We start from the raw sequence: 13,596 nt of genomic DNA, 5'->3' as shown, positions 1-13,596 counted from the left end.
GGATAGTGCCGAAGACGAAGACGATCCCCTCTAGCCAGGTTTCGAGCGGGAGGATGGGCAAGCTAGCACAAAGGAACAGGCAGCAGATGGAGAATCAGAGGATGCCAATTACATGCCCCTCTCCGAAGACGAGGTGAGCCTCGGCGACGAAGAATTTATCGTGCCCGAGGATCCCGTCGAGCAGGAGCGCTTCAAGCGCCGGCTTATAGCCACAGCAAAAGCCTGAAGAGAAAGCAACAACGGCTTCAAGCTGACCAAGATCTGCTAGCGGATAGATGGACCGAGGTCCTGGCGGCCGAGGAATACGAACTCGAGCGCCCAACCAAAAGTTACCCAAAGCGCAGGTTGCTACCCCAACTCGAGGAGGAGGCATTAAAGCCTAGACTTCCAGCGTATGATGCGGCTGACCGGCCACCTCGTGGCCGAGACAAAGCGGCATATCAGCCCGAAGTACAGCCCGCACCCCGCCGCTAGTCAAACAAAAACACCAAGGCCCGGGGCAACACACAGGACCTGCAAGACGTATTGGAAAACAAAGTAGGACATAAAAGATCGATCTACGAATCACGAAGGCACGCCCCAATGCGTGACGGCGACCATCAGGCCGGATATACTAGAAGCAAATCCAGCCGAGCCGAATACAGCAGACAAGACTAGTATGAACTGCATCGTGATATAGCCCGGCACAGTGGTGCAGCACACCCCCTATGCTTCACCGATGAAGTAATGGATCAAGAATTCCCAAAAGGGTTTAAACCCATGAACATTGAATCATATGATGGTACAACAGACCCCGCGATATGGATTGAAGATTTCCTCCTCCACATCCACATGGCCCGCGGTGACGATCTACATGCCATGAAGCACCTCCCACTAAAACTGAAAGGGCCGGCTCGGCATTCGATGAATAGCCTGCCGGCAAACTCCATTGGCAGTTGGGAGAATTTGGAAGACGCATTCCTTGACAACTTCCAGGGCACTTATGTGCGACCACCGGATGCCGATGACTTGAGTCACATAACCCAACAGCCAGGGGAATCAGCCAGGAAATTCTGGACTCGGTTCCTAAGTAAAAAGAACCAAATTGTCGACTGTCCGGATGCCGAGGCCTTAGCGGCATTTAAGCATAACATCCGCGACGAGTGGCTCGCCCGACACCTCGGCCAAGAGAAGCCGAAGTCCATGTCAGCCCTCACGACACTCATGACCCGCTTTTGTGCGGGCGAGGACAGCTGGCTGGCTCGCAGCAACAACACATCAAGAAATCCTGGCAATCCAGATGCCGAAGACAGCAACGGTAGGCCACCTCGCAACAGACACAAGCGCCGCAACAACACATGGCAGTCAGTGCCGGATTCAGTGGCTCTAAATACGGTCAGTAGAAAAAGCTGTTCAAAAGAAGCAATCCGGGCCCGTCCAGTTTGGACCGCATACTCGATCGCTCGTGTCAAATTCACGGCACCCCCAATAAACCAGCCAACCACACCAACAGAAAATGCTGGGTGTTCAAACAGGCCGGCAAGATGAATGCCGAAAACAAGGAAAAGGGGCTGCATAGCGATGACGAGGAGGAGCCCCGGCCGCCGAACACAGGAGGACAGAAGAAATTTCCTCCCCAAGTGAAAACGGTGAACATGATATACGCAACCCATATTCCCAAGCGGGAACAGAAGCGTGCACTAAGGGACGTCTATGCGATGGAGCCAGTCGCCCCAAAGTTCAACCCATGGTCTTCTTGTCCGATCACTTTCGATCGCAGGGACCACCCCACCAGTATTCGTCATGGCAGTTCTGCCCGTTGGTTCTTGACCCCATCATTGACGGATTTCACCTCACTCGAGTCCTTATGGACGGACGCAGCAGCCTGAACCTGCTCTATCAGGATACAGTGCGCAAAATGGGTATCGACTCCTCGAGGATCAAACCCACAAAAACCACCTTTAAAGGTGTCATACCAGGTGTAGAGGCCTGTTGCATGGGCTCAATCACACTGGAAGTGGTCTTCGGATCTCCGGACAAGTTCCAAAGCGAGGAGTTAATCTTCGATATCGTCCCCTTCCGCAGTGGCTATCACGCACTGCTCGGACGAACCGCATTCGCCAGATTCAATGCGGTACCGCATTATGCATACCTCAAGCTCAAAATGCTAGGACCTCGCGGGGTTATAACAGTTAATGGAAACACAGAATGCTCGCTCCGTATGGAGGAGCACACTGCGGCCCTCGCAGCAGAAGTGCAAAGCAGCCTTCTGAGACAAACTGCCAATTCGGCGATAAAGCCCCCGGAGACCTTCAAGCGAGTCCGGAGTACCCTGCAATAGGATCGCCCGGCACGTTCAGAGCTCGCCAAGCAATTCGGCCTCCGTCATAGTCCCAGTCAAGCGGCAAAATTTGCGCCGCTCGTACACAATTACGCACTCAAGATACCATGGGCATAGGTGGAGGTACGACTATGGCACGGCCCACAATGCGGCTCAACCGCCTCAGGGCCCGTATATCTTTATCATTTTCTCTCTTTCAGGACCCTATTCTCTGGAAGCCCTCTCCGATAGCCTGATTATTGAACCCATTACGGGAAGGAAATACCAAGGAAGCAAGAAGCTCTGACGTACAAGGGAATCCCCAGGTGGTCTCTGATAACGATCGCTATACCTGTTTTACAAACCCATACGCAGCTTGCCCTTGGATAGGACATGTCAAATAGTCCTATTTTTTGCTTATTACACTACTTGTATACATACGCTTTGTCGTATCATTTAAATAACAATGTACAGCGTTAGCTTATTATTACATTTCTTCATCTTTTTCCTTGTCTGCTTATTTACGACAAATTGCATCCGTACATTCTGGTACGAGCAGTGCGCCAGGGGCTTCAGTGTACCCCATAACACGGCAAGAAAAGTCCGAACACTTTCGACAGTGCGGCACCCCGAACTTGTAGCATTATATGCATCAGCTCCGAATCATGTCTTGGGTCAATAGTTGAGTTTGCCCGGCTCCCATGTTTTGGTGCCTTACGTTCCGCTATATCGGCTAAGGTAGCACTGGGAGAACTACTGCGATTGTGTCCCAGTTCTTCCGGACGAGCACCTCAGTAGAGAAAGCCGAAAACTGACTGTTATGATGCGGCGAGAGCTGGTCGCTGTTCGAGAGGTCTCAAATCCTTAAAGATTTTTTCCGCTTCGGGCGAGGAATCGGCCTTGTCCGATTTTGGCGTACATAGTGCCCCAAGTTTGGCCTTCCAAATACTAGGGGCTTCGCCAAAATTTAAAATTGTAGAATTCAATGGCTAAGTGAGAGTGATAAAGCTGTATAGTCCGATTGCCTTGTTCGCTGCCCTAAACACCTCCTTAAAGGACCAATTTTTTGGATAAAGAGTGTTTAAGATCTATCCCGAACACCTCCGTACTAGTTACATGGGGGCAGAAGCCGACGACTAGCCAACTCTCAGATTTTATAAACGGCCGCACAGAAGGTAATATTTTAAATCAACAAGCGTTATATAGCGCACATGAACTCGTTTTCATATTACAGGATCACATGAGTACATTCATTCAAATATTACATCCTTAGCACATTCCTCCGCCACAAGGCGAGCACCCTTCAGGACACTGTCATAATACTTTTTGGGGTGGCGATGCTCCTTGCCCTCCGGCGGCCCCTCCTTCACCAGATTTTCTGCGTCCATCTTTGCCCAGTGCACTTTCGGACGGGCAAAGGCCCGACGCGCACCTTCAATGCAGACAAACCGCTTTATGACTTCAAACCGTGGCAGGCATTCACAAGCCGCTTTACCAGGCCGAAGTAGCTGCCAGGCAGGGGCTCGCCAGGCCACATCCGGACTATGAGACCCTTCATGGCCAGTACGGCCGCCTTGTGAAGCTCGACTAGTTGCTTCAGCTGGTCGCTCAAGGACATCGGATGTTCGGTCCCAGTATACTGAGACCAGAACAACTTCTCCGTCGAGCTCCCTTCCTCGGCCCGGAAGAACGCCGCAGCATCCGATACACTACTGGGTAGGTCTGCGAACGCTCCTGGAGAGCTCCGAATTTGGGTAAGTAAAAGGAAAGTTTACTTCACATGCTTGCTTTGCATAATGAATGCCTTACCCGCCGCTATCTTCTTGACCGCCTGAATCTCCTGGAGGGCCTTTTGGGCTTCGGCCTTGGCATTTTGTGCGCTCTCGAGGGCCTTCGCAAGCTCGGACCCCTGCGTCTTAGAGTCACGCTCCAAGGACTCGTATTTCTTGACAAAATCCTGGAGCTCTTGCTGACCTCGCTGACTCGGGCCTCTTGCTTCTCGCGCTCGGTGCGCTCCTTGGCCGCTTTGTCTTCGGCCTCGGACAATGCCTTCTTCAGGGCCGCCACTTCGGTCGTGGCCCCTAGCAAAATTCATGATGATCCTATGATCTAACAACAACCTTCTTTTCTCTTTATCACTATACGGACGGTGTATCACTTACCTTTGTTCTCTTCGAGCTGCCTCTTGGTAAGGCCGAGCTCTTCCCTGGACCTCTCAAGGTCCCGCTTCAGTCCGGAGACCTCCGTAGTACGAGCGGCAGTGGCTAGCAGCGAAGCCTGCTTATTCGCATAGACATATTCTGATGAGACTCCTGTGATTGTTATTTGATCCTCTGTTCGGCCTTTCTTTGCGAACACCAAACAGAGCATCAGAGGCTACTGTCTATGCTGTAACATTTTCTCATAATTTGATCACTTACCTCAAAGCCTGTTAGGAGGCTGGCACAGGCTTCAGTCAGTCCGCTTTTGGTGGACCGAACCTTCTCAACCACCGCACTCATGATAGTGCGGTGCTCTTCGTCAATGGAAGCGCCGCGAAGCGCTTCCAGCAAGTTGTCCAATGCCTCTGGATGGACAAAGGCCATCGGCATAGACGGCTCGCCCCCCTTAGCGAGGGGTCGCCTGACAGAGTCCGGAACCACTGGAGGCTCCGGCGTAGTATTTGGCTGGGGGCCAAACTGGCTGCCCCCGTCATTAGAGCCCATGGGAGTCTTGCTCCCCATGCGCCCAGCGTCTGGGATGTCGCCTTGGGGCGCTTCCAGAACTATCTCCCCTTGGTTCAGTGCCCTTTGAGACAACACCTCGACGTCGTCTGTAGGGCGGGGGGAGGTGGCAGTCGGGAGTGAATTGCTGTTCATCGCCAACTGGCCCAAAGACTCATCCGAAGAGGATACGTCGATATGGGCTTTGGATGGACTGCATGATCATGTTTGGCATGATAAGAAGCAATAAAACAAAACATACCAGAACTATTATGGTATCCGGATAATTACGACTTCGCCAGGGGCTTGTCCCTGGGCAACCACTCCTCGTCGCTGTAAGCGGCTGTTGTGGAGTAGTCCGGAAGGAGGGTCCTTCCCTTCTTGGACCCTTCGGCCTCCCCGGATGGGGCGGCCTTCCTTTTCTTATCTCCCCAAGCTAGGGGGGGGGGGAGATCTTTCCTCTTGCTCCTCCTTGTTTTCGTGGGAGGAGGGCGCCTCGGTGTTATCGGACGATGAGTCCGTTACAACCTTACGCCGGAGACCTTTCCTGGTCCCCACGGTCTTCTTCTTGGCCTTCTTCTCCAGCGCCTCATAACGCGCCGGAACCAGCATCTCCGTTAAGAGAGCCCTTGCTGGATCTTCGGGCAGTGGGGCCGGACAATCAATCCGCTCCGCTGTCGCTACCCAGTCCTGTTAAAATGGCGTGGAGGCTCAGATCCCTCACATAATTATACTGGGGAAAGGAACATCTTATGAGATATAAAGAGCTTACCGGATTGGCAATGCGCTTTGCGCTGAGTCCGTGATCCTCGGTAAGGGGAGGAGGTGCCTCGGCGGCCTTGAATAGCACCTTCCAAACGTCTTGGTGCGTCGTGTCGAAAAGCTCTCGCAGCTTCTGGTGCTTGGCCGGGTCGAACTCCCACATATTGAATGCCCGTCTTTGACATGGGAGGATCCGGTGGAAGAGCATGACCTGGACAACGTTGACAAGCTTGATTTTCTTGCTTATCATGTTTTTAACACAGTTCTGGAGTCCGGTCAGCTCCACCGATGAGCCCCAGGATAGGCCCTTCTCTTTCCAGGAGGTGAGCCGCATGGGGATGCCGGATCGAAATTCGGGGGCTGCCACCCAGTTGGTGTCGCGTGGCTCGGTGATGTAGAACCACCCCGATTGCCACCCCATCACGGTCTCCACATAGGAGCCTTCGAGCCAGGTGACGTTGGGCATTTTGCCCACCATGGCGCCTCCGCACTCCGCTTGCTGGCCGACCACCACCTTCGGTTTCACGTTGAAGGTCTTCAGCCACAGGCCGAAGTGGGGCTTGATGCGGAAGAAGGCCTCGCACACGACGATAAACGCCGAGATGTTGAGGATGAAATTAGGGGCCAGATCATGGAAGTCCAGCCTATCGTAGAACATGAGCCCGCAGACAAATGGGTGGAGGGAAAATCCCAGCCCGTGGACGAAGTGGGTAAGGAATACAACCCTCTCGTGGGGTTCTAGAGTAGGGACGATCTGCCCTGCGTCTGCGAGCCGGTGCGCGATGTCTGCGGCCAGGTATCCGGCTTCCCGGACCTTCGTAATGTTCTCCTCCGTAACAGAGGAGACCATCCACTTGCCTCCCGCTCCGGACATGTTTGGAATGGTTTTGCGGAGAAAATGAGAACTTGGGCGCTGGAGCTCGAGTGCGCGAGAGTGGTCCTTATCCCTTTATAAGGGCAGTAGAAACTGTGCGCCTCCCCACTTGCCTGGTAAACTCGCTTATTCCCCAAGCGCCATGATTGCTGACGCGGTTGGGTTACCCACACCCGTATTGATGAGAATCCTGTGATAAGGGGACATGATCTCTGCTTCGATAAGACGTGCCAAGAAAACCGCCTCGCAATATGTGCAGTAGCTGGTTGAGAAAAACGGTTCGAATAATGATCGGGCCGTGGCGTGACGTCATGCTATGAAATTTGTCGGCAGATTAGATTTCTGGGATGTTGTACTCTCTACGGTGGTATGTGGAATTTGTTTTGCAGAGCCGGACACGATCCTTGTGTTCAAAATCTTCTATGGAGTATTCGGAGGAGGAACCCACCTTCCAATGCCGAAGACAATCTGCGCACCGGACTCATCGTCATTGAAGCCTGGTTCAGGGGCTACTGAGGGAGTCCTGGATTAGGGGGTCCTCGGACAGCCGGACTATATACCTTGGCCGGACTGTTGGACTATGAAGATACAAGATTGAAGACTCCGTCCCGTGTCCGGGTGGGACTCTCCTTTGCGTGGAAGGCAAGCTTGGCAGTTCAGATATGTAGATCTCCTCCCTTGGAACCGACTCTGTGTAACCCTAGCCCCCTCCGGTGTCTATATAAACCGGAGGGTTTAGTCCGTAGGACAAGAACAATCATAATCATAGGCTAGCTTCTAGGGTTTAGCCTCTACGATCTCGTGGTAAATCAACTCTTGTAATACTCATATCATCAAGATCAATCAAGCAGGAAGTAGGGTATTACCTCCACCGAGAGGGCCCGAACCTGGGCAAACATCGTGTCCCCCGCCTCTTGTTACCATCCTCCTTAGACGCACAGTTCGGGACCCCCTACCCGAGAACCGCCGGTTTTGACACCGACAGCGGGCCAATCCCCGAATTCTCTGGAGCCAAGCTACGAGGAGGAGGAAGACGATCCAATGTTCATGGCGGAGGTCGCGGCGCAGCGGGCCCCCGATGGGTATGAGACGATGGACGTCGACTTTGTGCCGGCGTCCGAGTCCCCCATGGTGCAGGCAGACCAGCGATTCAGCCTGGCGATACTAAAGGAGGACAGGGAGGCAGAGGCTCAACTCGACGCAGAGCGCGCGCATGCCACTGCCATCGAGGCTCTCTTGCAGGCGGAACCGGATGTTGTGGATGTGAACCGGGCGGCGGAGGCTCAACTTGAGGGGGAGTGCGCGGATGCAGCTGCCATCGAGGCCCTCCTGCAGGCGGAACCGGACGTCCTGGACATGAACCGGGCGGCGGAGGCTCAACTCGACGCAGAGCGCACGGATGACGCTCTCATCGAGGCCCTCCTGCAGGCGGAACCGGATGTCCTGGAATTGAACCGGGCGGCGGAGGCTCGACTCGACACGGAGCGCACGGATGCCGCTGCCATCGAGGCCCTCCAGCAGGCGGAACCGGACGTCCTAGACTTGAACCGGGCGGAGCTCTCGTCCGTGGAGAGCGCCCGCACGCCCCACGTGAACGAGTAGCTGGAGGCCGAGGACAACCACGGTGCGGAGACACACGTCGGCAGCTACGGCTGGTTCGCGCCGGCAGCCAAAGACGACGAGCCCGTCTCGTTCCGCGAGCAGTGATAGTTTTTCTTTATGTTGTTGTTTTTATGGATCTTTTGCTGTGTAAAAACATATATTGTTATGCAAGTCGCCTGACTTGGGTCAGTCTATCATTTAAGGTGGTTGGATGAATATCCTACGTCTCCTAACCATTCTTCCTCACCTCTTCTTCCCCAACAGACCACCGCACGGCCCGTACAGATACTCCCCAACATGCGGTTGGATAAACATACTCTATGAACGAAAATTACGTGTCAGCAGTAGGATGGCTGAGTTTGGCTTGTTCACATGCGACAACACATGTCAGTGAGGGTGCGTTCCCTTGGTTGGGTTCGCGGCGTGCAGGAGCGACTATGCATGTGAGGGTGCGGTGCGACCGCGGCGTGCAGGAGCGACCGTGTGAGGGTGCGGTGCGACCGCGACAGCCGTGCGCAAGTGTACCTCCTTTTCATTTTGAATACTTTAGGCAAGCTTGGCAAAATCTGTGGCGAAGTATGGCAATGCAAGGCCTAGACCGCAACAGGATAAGTACGTAGTACTACGTACTAGGAGTACTAGTGTTAAAAAAGAAAGGCGGGGTTTTCCTTCGCGGGATTAATCGATACAAATCCTCGTTTCACGTGTCAATTAATGCGTATTTTTTTCTCCAAAGCCCAAATAGCTAACCATCTCACTCCTCATCGCTTGATTAATGCAGCGCCATGCAAACCAACCTTCTCACTTCCGCAAGCATGCAGGGGATATTAATGTCCTTGGTTGCTAGTAAGAGGCAAACCACATCAATTTTGCCTTGATTAGTGTTAGTGGCCTTTTGCAAATTGTAATTTTGATATACTGGCCTTGTGTACAAAAAAATGGAGGTAGTAACTATATTTGACTTCCTTCCCCATTGCGGTGACGTCGACGATATCTCGAACGTTGTGGTTTGGTGAAGTGTGTTTGACGGAGAACACCATTGAGGGAGACCACAGTAAGTCGTTTGCAAGTACCGCTTGCAAGCCGAGACAACCGCCTTATTTGCATCCAGGAAGTCCGTTGAACCAAAGGACGCGTAAATGTACTAGTACTACTTGTGCACAATAGCGTCGTCCGTCCAGCTTAGTGCGGTGTGATGGTTTCTCGAAGAAGACGATGGAGAAGCGAGTCGGTGAAGAGTGAAATGATGGTTGCTTCGTCCGTGCTTTGTGATTTGACGCCTCACTGCTTTGTGCTTTGTGATAGAAGGGACAGGGGAGTAGACTCTGTCCTCTATACTGTACATGCGTCCAAGCACGGGAGAAAGAGGAGAGACGTTGCATTTTTCTATTCCTTCAATCAATCAATTAGGGAGCTTCAGTTCCATCCTTTTGGCTTTGGCAACACCGTCCACAATGGTTCCCACGATGCCAAAAGCTATTTTCACATTTGGCTACACATTGTGGATGCCCTTAACCATACCACTTGGTTTTGCTCCTGTGTGCTATCTATACAAATCTCAATTATATTGATCTAAAAAATTTATAGAATCAAGATTAGTAAAAAGGAGGTGATTTTGCCACGCGGATGGCGGGGGAGATTTCTTATTTTTAGAGGACGTTGTCCTCGCGGTTTGCTAACATGCGGTCCCACATGTCAGTGCTTCACCAAGCCGATCCGCTTCCCACATGTGGCAGAACAACGGCAGAAGCAACACGTGGTTAACTTGAAGAAGATGAGGGAGAAGCGGATTGAGCAACGAGTGAAATGATGGTTGCTTCGTCCCTCCAACTTCTTTTTTAGCATTATTACTTCATCCCTCCAACTTAACTGCGGGAAAGGTGATTTGATGCCTCATTGCTCATTACTACGCCGGCGCCATGACTGGGTGCTTCACCCCGGCTACTCTGCACTGTATTCCGGTATGGCACGTGGACCCGGTAGCTTGATGCCCCACATGTCGGCGAAAGGGACTAGAAGATTTATGAAAGCGAGCGCTCCACTCTTACGACGGAGGAGTACACGACACGACGGCCCAGTGAACTTTCACTTGTACTGTATATAGTACTATAGTTTTGCTATTTCGCACGATCCATCGATACAAACCCGATTAAACAGGAAGGGCGGGATTTTTCCCGCGCGGTATATTATACTGGCCATACATTTCAAAGGCAATTTTAATGTATGCAAACTGAATAATTAAGTAACAATATGATATCTAGTAAAACTAAAAACACGTATGATTTATTGTGTTAGAGTGTAGTAGTAGTGCTGTATTGCATAGTTGTTAGATGTAACATGCGAGAACGTGTAGAGATGTAGTTTTGGAGGGCCTACAGAGAGAAAAGCGTAATACGTTCACCGAACTTCAGAATAAGCTGATTACGGTCACTATATACGTTTTGCGGTGATTATACAGTCACTTGCTCACGGTTCAGCATCGGATTGCACTCTGTTGACCGGCCAAATAGTCTGCGTGGAACCATGTTGACTAGTTAAATTGACCATGTTCCTAGTGGGTCCCACCTGTCAGTTTGCATAGGGGAAAGGTCAGATAAACACAAATGTACGCAGGCACGACAAGACTCTACCCCGTGCGTGGGAATCACCTGGTTGTCTATGTGTCTGTCAGGGCTTGATGTGTGCGCATGCATGTGTAGGTTGAGCACTTGAGCGCGAGAGTGTGTGTTGGTCGTGTGGTGTACTGGTGTGTGCATGCATGCGTGCATGTGTGCGTGTGAGTGTTGCATGCGTGCATGGCTGCGTGTGTACGTGTGAGTGTTGCGCGTGCGTGGGTGCATGTGTTTGTGTGAGTGTTGCGTGCATGCAGTTCGTGTGCATGCGTGCGCGTGTGTATAATCACCACACCAGCTCCTGTGTGTTAAAACAGATGACTGACCATACCAATACAAGGCCACCTTGTCCGCTGTGCCCGCGGTCATGACTTCAAACCACCGTCCAATATTTTTTTTGTCATTTGTTTTCTTTCTTACTAGCAAGATGCCCGTGCGTTGCACGTAACATCAAGATGCATTTGTATGACTAGTTTATCTTGTGAGAGAAAAGGATGAACGAGGGAAGGACTTATTTGCAAATGTGTAGAGGTGTGTGGGTACCTTTTTGCAAAATTGTCAAAGTTTCTTTCCTATCCGTCAGATATAAATCGGACGGCCTATATTGCAGGATGGCTGGCACACCATCATCACCAACTCTGTTTTTTTATAAGAGTGTATTTTATCCCTACTCTTATAAAAAGCATAGTCGGTGATGATCGTGTGCCTGCCATCCTGCAATATAGGCCGTCCGATCTATATCTGACGGATAGGAAGGAAACTATGGCAATTTTGCAAAAAGATACCCACACCCCTCTCCGCACTTGCAAATAAGGCCTTCCCTTGTTCATCCTTTTCTCGCACAAGATAAACTACTCATACAAATGCATCTTGATGTTCCGTGCAACGCATGGGCATCTTGCTAGTATTTTATAAGAGTGTAGATGTAGAGTAGATACAAGCCGATAGGTGGGCCCGATGGTAGTGAGATAATGTGATGCAGCACTAGAGGTGCCACGTGGAGCGTTTGACTGGTCAACTAGTCGTGTCTTGAGCAAATACAGAGTTGTACGGTGAGCCCGTGACTGTATAATAACCACAAAACGTAAATGCTGACCGTAATGAGTGGATTCTGAAGTCCAATGTACATATCGTGCTTTCGCTTCAAATACAATGATCGTCACTGTATATATCGCGAGGGAAAGATGAAACATGCGTGAATGTGCTGGGGGCTTACTTTTAGAGGACCTGGAGATAGTTTTTGTGCGTACGTGAAAGGGGCGTAGAGGGGGGTATGCGATGGAGAGAGAGATGCTCTTCGTTTCTCTTTATTATGACTAACTTTATATATATAGTATAAAAATATACAAATTCATAGTGCGGAATAAATATCATTGTGGGCACCATGCATTGCAAGCGTTCATACTCCTCCATATAACTTTGTAATGTTGTATATATGTACAAATTCTAAAATATTTTTTTGGCCACACTTTATTCAAAAGGAATGTTGTATGCGAAATAAACGTGAAGAGAGGGCTTTTTAGATCAATGGGGTACGTGATGTAACATGTGTGAATGTGTAGTTGATGCATTTGGCAGGGCCTAGAGAGGTATGTGTCTGTATTACGTATTCGAGAGAGGCATGGATAGAGGGGCCGGCAGGGGGGCGTGGGAGAGATAGCACGAGAAATGAGAGTGGTCTAGAGAGAGAGACGGATATGACGTCACGACGAGAGATTCCCTTGAGTGTGTATATGCAAGGGGGGAGTGGATAGAGGCACCAGGAGAATTTTGTGTGTGTGTGTGTGTGGTGTGTGTGTTGGTATGTGTGGGTGTGAGAAGATAACAAGACGTGGGGGCAGAGGGTGTGTCACCGCGTGAGGTCCGGTGGGTCTAGGTGAGGCCCTTCGTTCGGTTCCGTCCTGCGCCACATTGGTCGGCCCGTGACGCATTTAGGGAGACCCATGGATGACTAGTCGTACAAGACAAAGATAGCATAATTGTGAAGGACTCTATGTCCACTGACAAAGCCGGCTAGGATTTGTAACCCTAGGTTCTCGGACTAAGGTAAACCCTTTATCTTTGATATTACTATTCATCCAACCTAAATTTAAGGGGCATCCTACAGAATGCTCTGCTAGAATCATACTCGTCGATTAGGAAGAGAGGTGTGAGACAATGAGTGAGAGACAGGCCTAAAGATAATGTGCGTACAGGAGACACGTAGGCAGGTCTATGTATATAGAAAGGGTTGATGGGGATTGTGCTTGTGTATGCTTGCGAGAGGGCGAGTGCTTGTGATAATGGTTAGTGAAAACAGTCGTAAATGGTTACGAGAGGGAGGGAGGGTTATATCGAGAGCATGTGTGCGAGAAAGACACCTCGGGAGAGAGTGTGTGAGCATGTGTGAGATACCACCGATGGGGAGTGAAACTACACGTACAAGACTGCTGTACACATTGATTAAAGATATACATTGTATCCAAATATTAGGATGGGATCATGATATTTGCAATTCGCGTAAGGAACGGTCATTGATCCATCATACATCTAGATTCTATGGAATTTGAGCATGTCGATGTTATCATTCGACACAATTGATCCACATAGTTAGTATTTTGAACTCCAGACAATGCATCGCTGTAGCAATCGAATATAAACGTGAGTATAGTTCATGTTGTGTGTGTAAAGCACATTATACATATGAAAGTTACACAATGAACATTATAAATAGCTACCTATGAACTAGCATACATTTGAATTCAA

This window comes from Aegilops tauschii, chromosome 1 (assembly GCF_002575655.3).
Source record: "Aegilops tauschii subsp. strangulata cultivar AL8/78 chromosome 1, Aet v6.0, whole genome shotgun sequence".
Lineage (NCBI taxonomy): Eukaryota > Viridiplantae > Streptophyta > Magnoliopsida > Poales > Poaceae > Aegilops > Aegilops tauschii.
The sequence above is the reverse complement of the archived record's forward strand: the minus strand, read 5'-3'. Positions refer to the sequence as shown.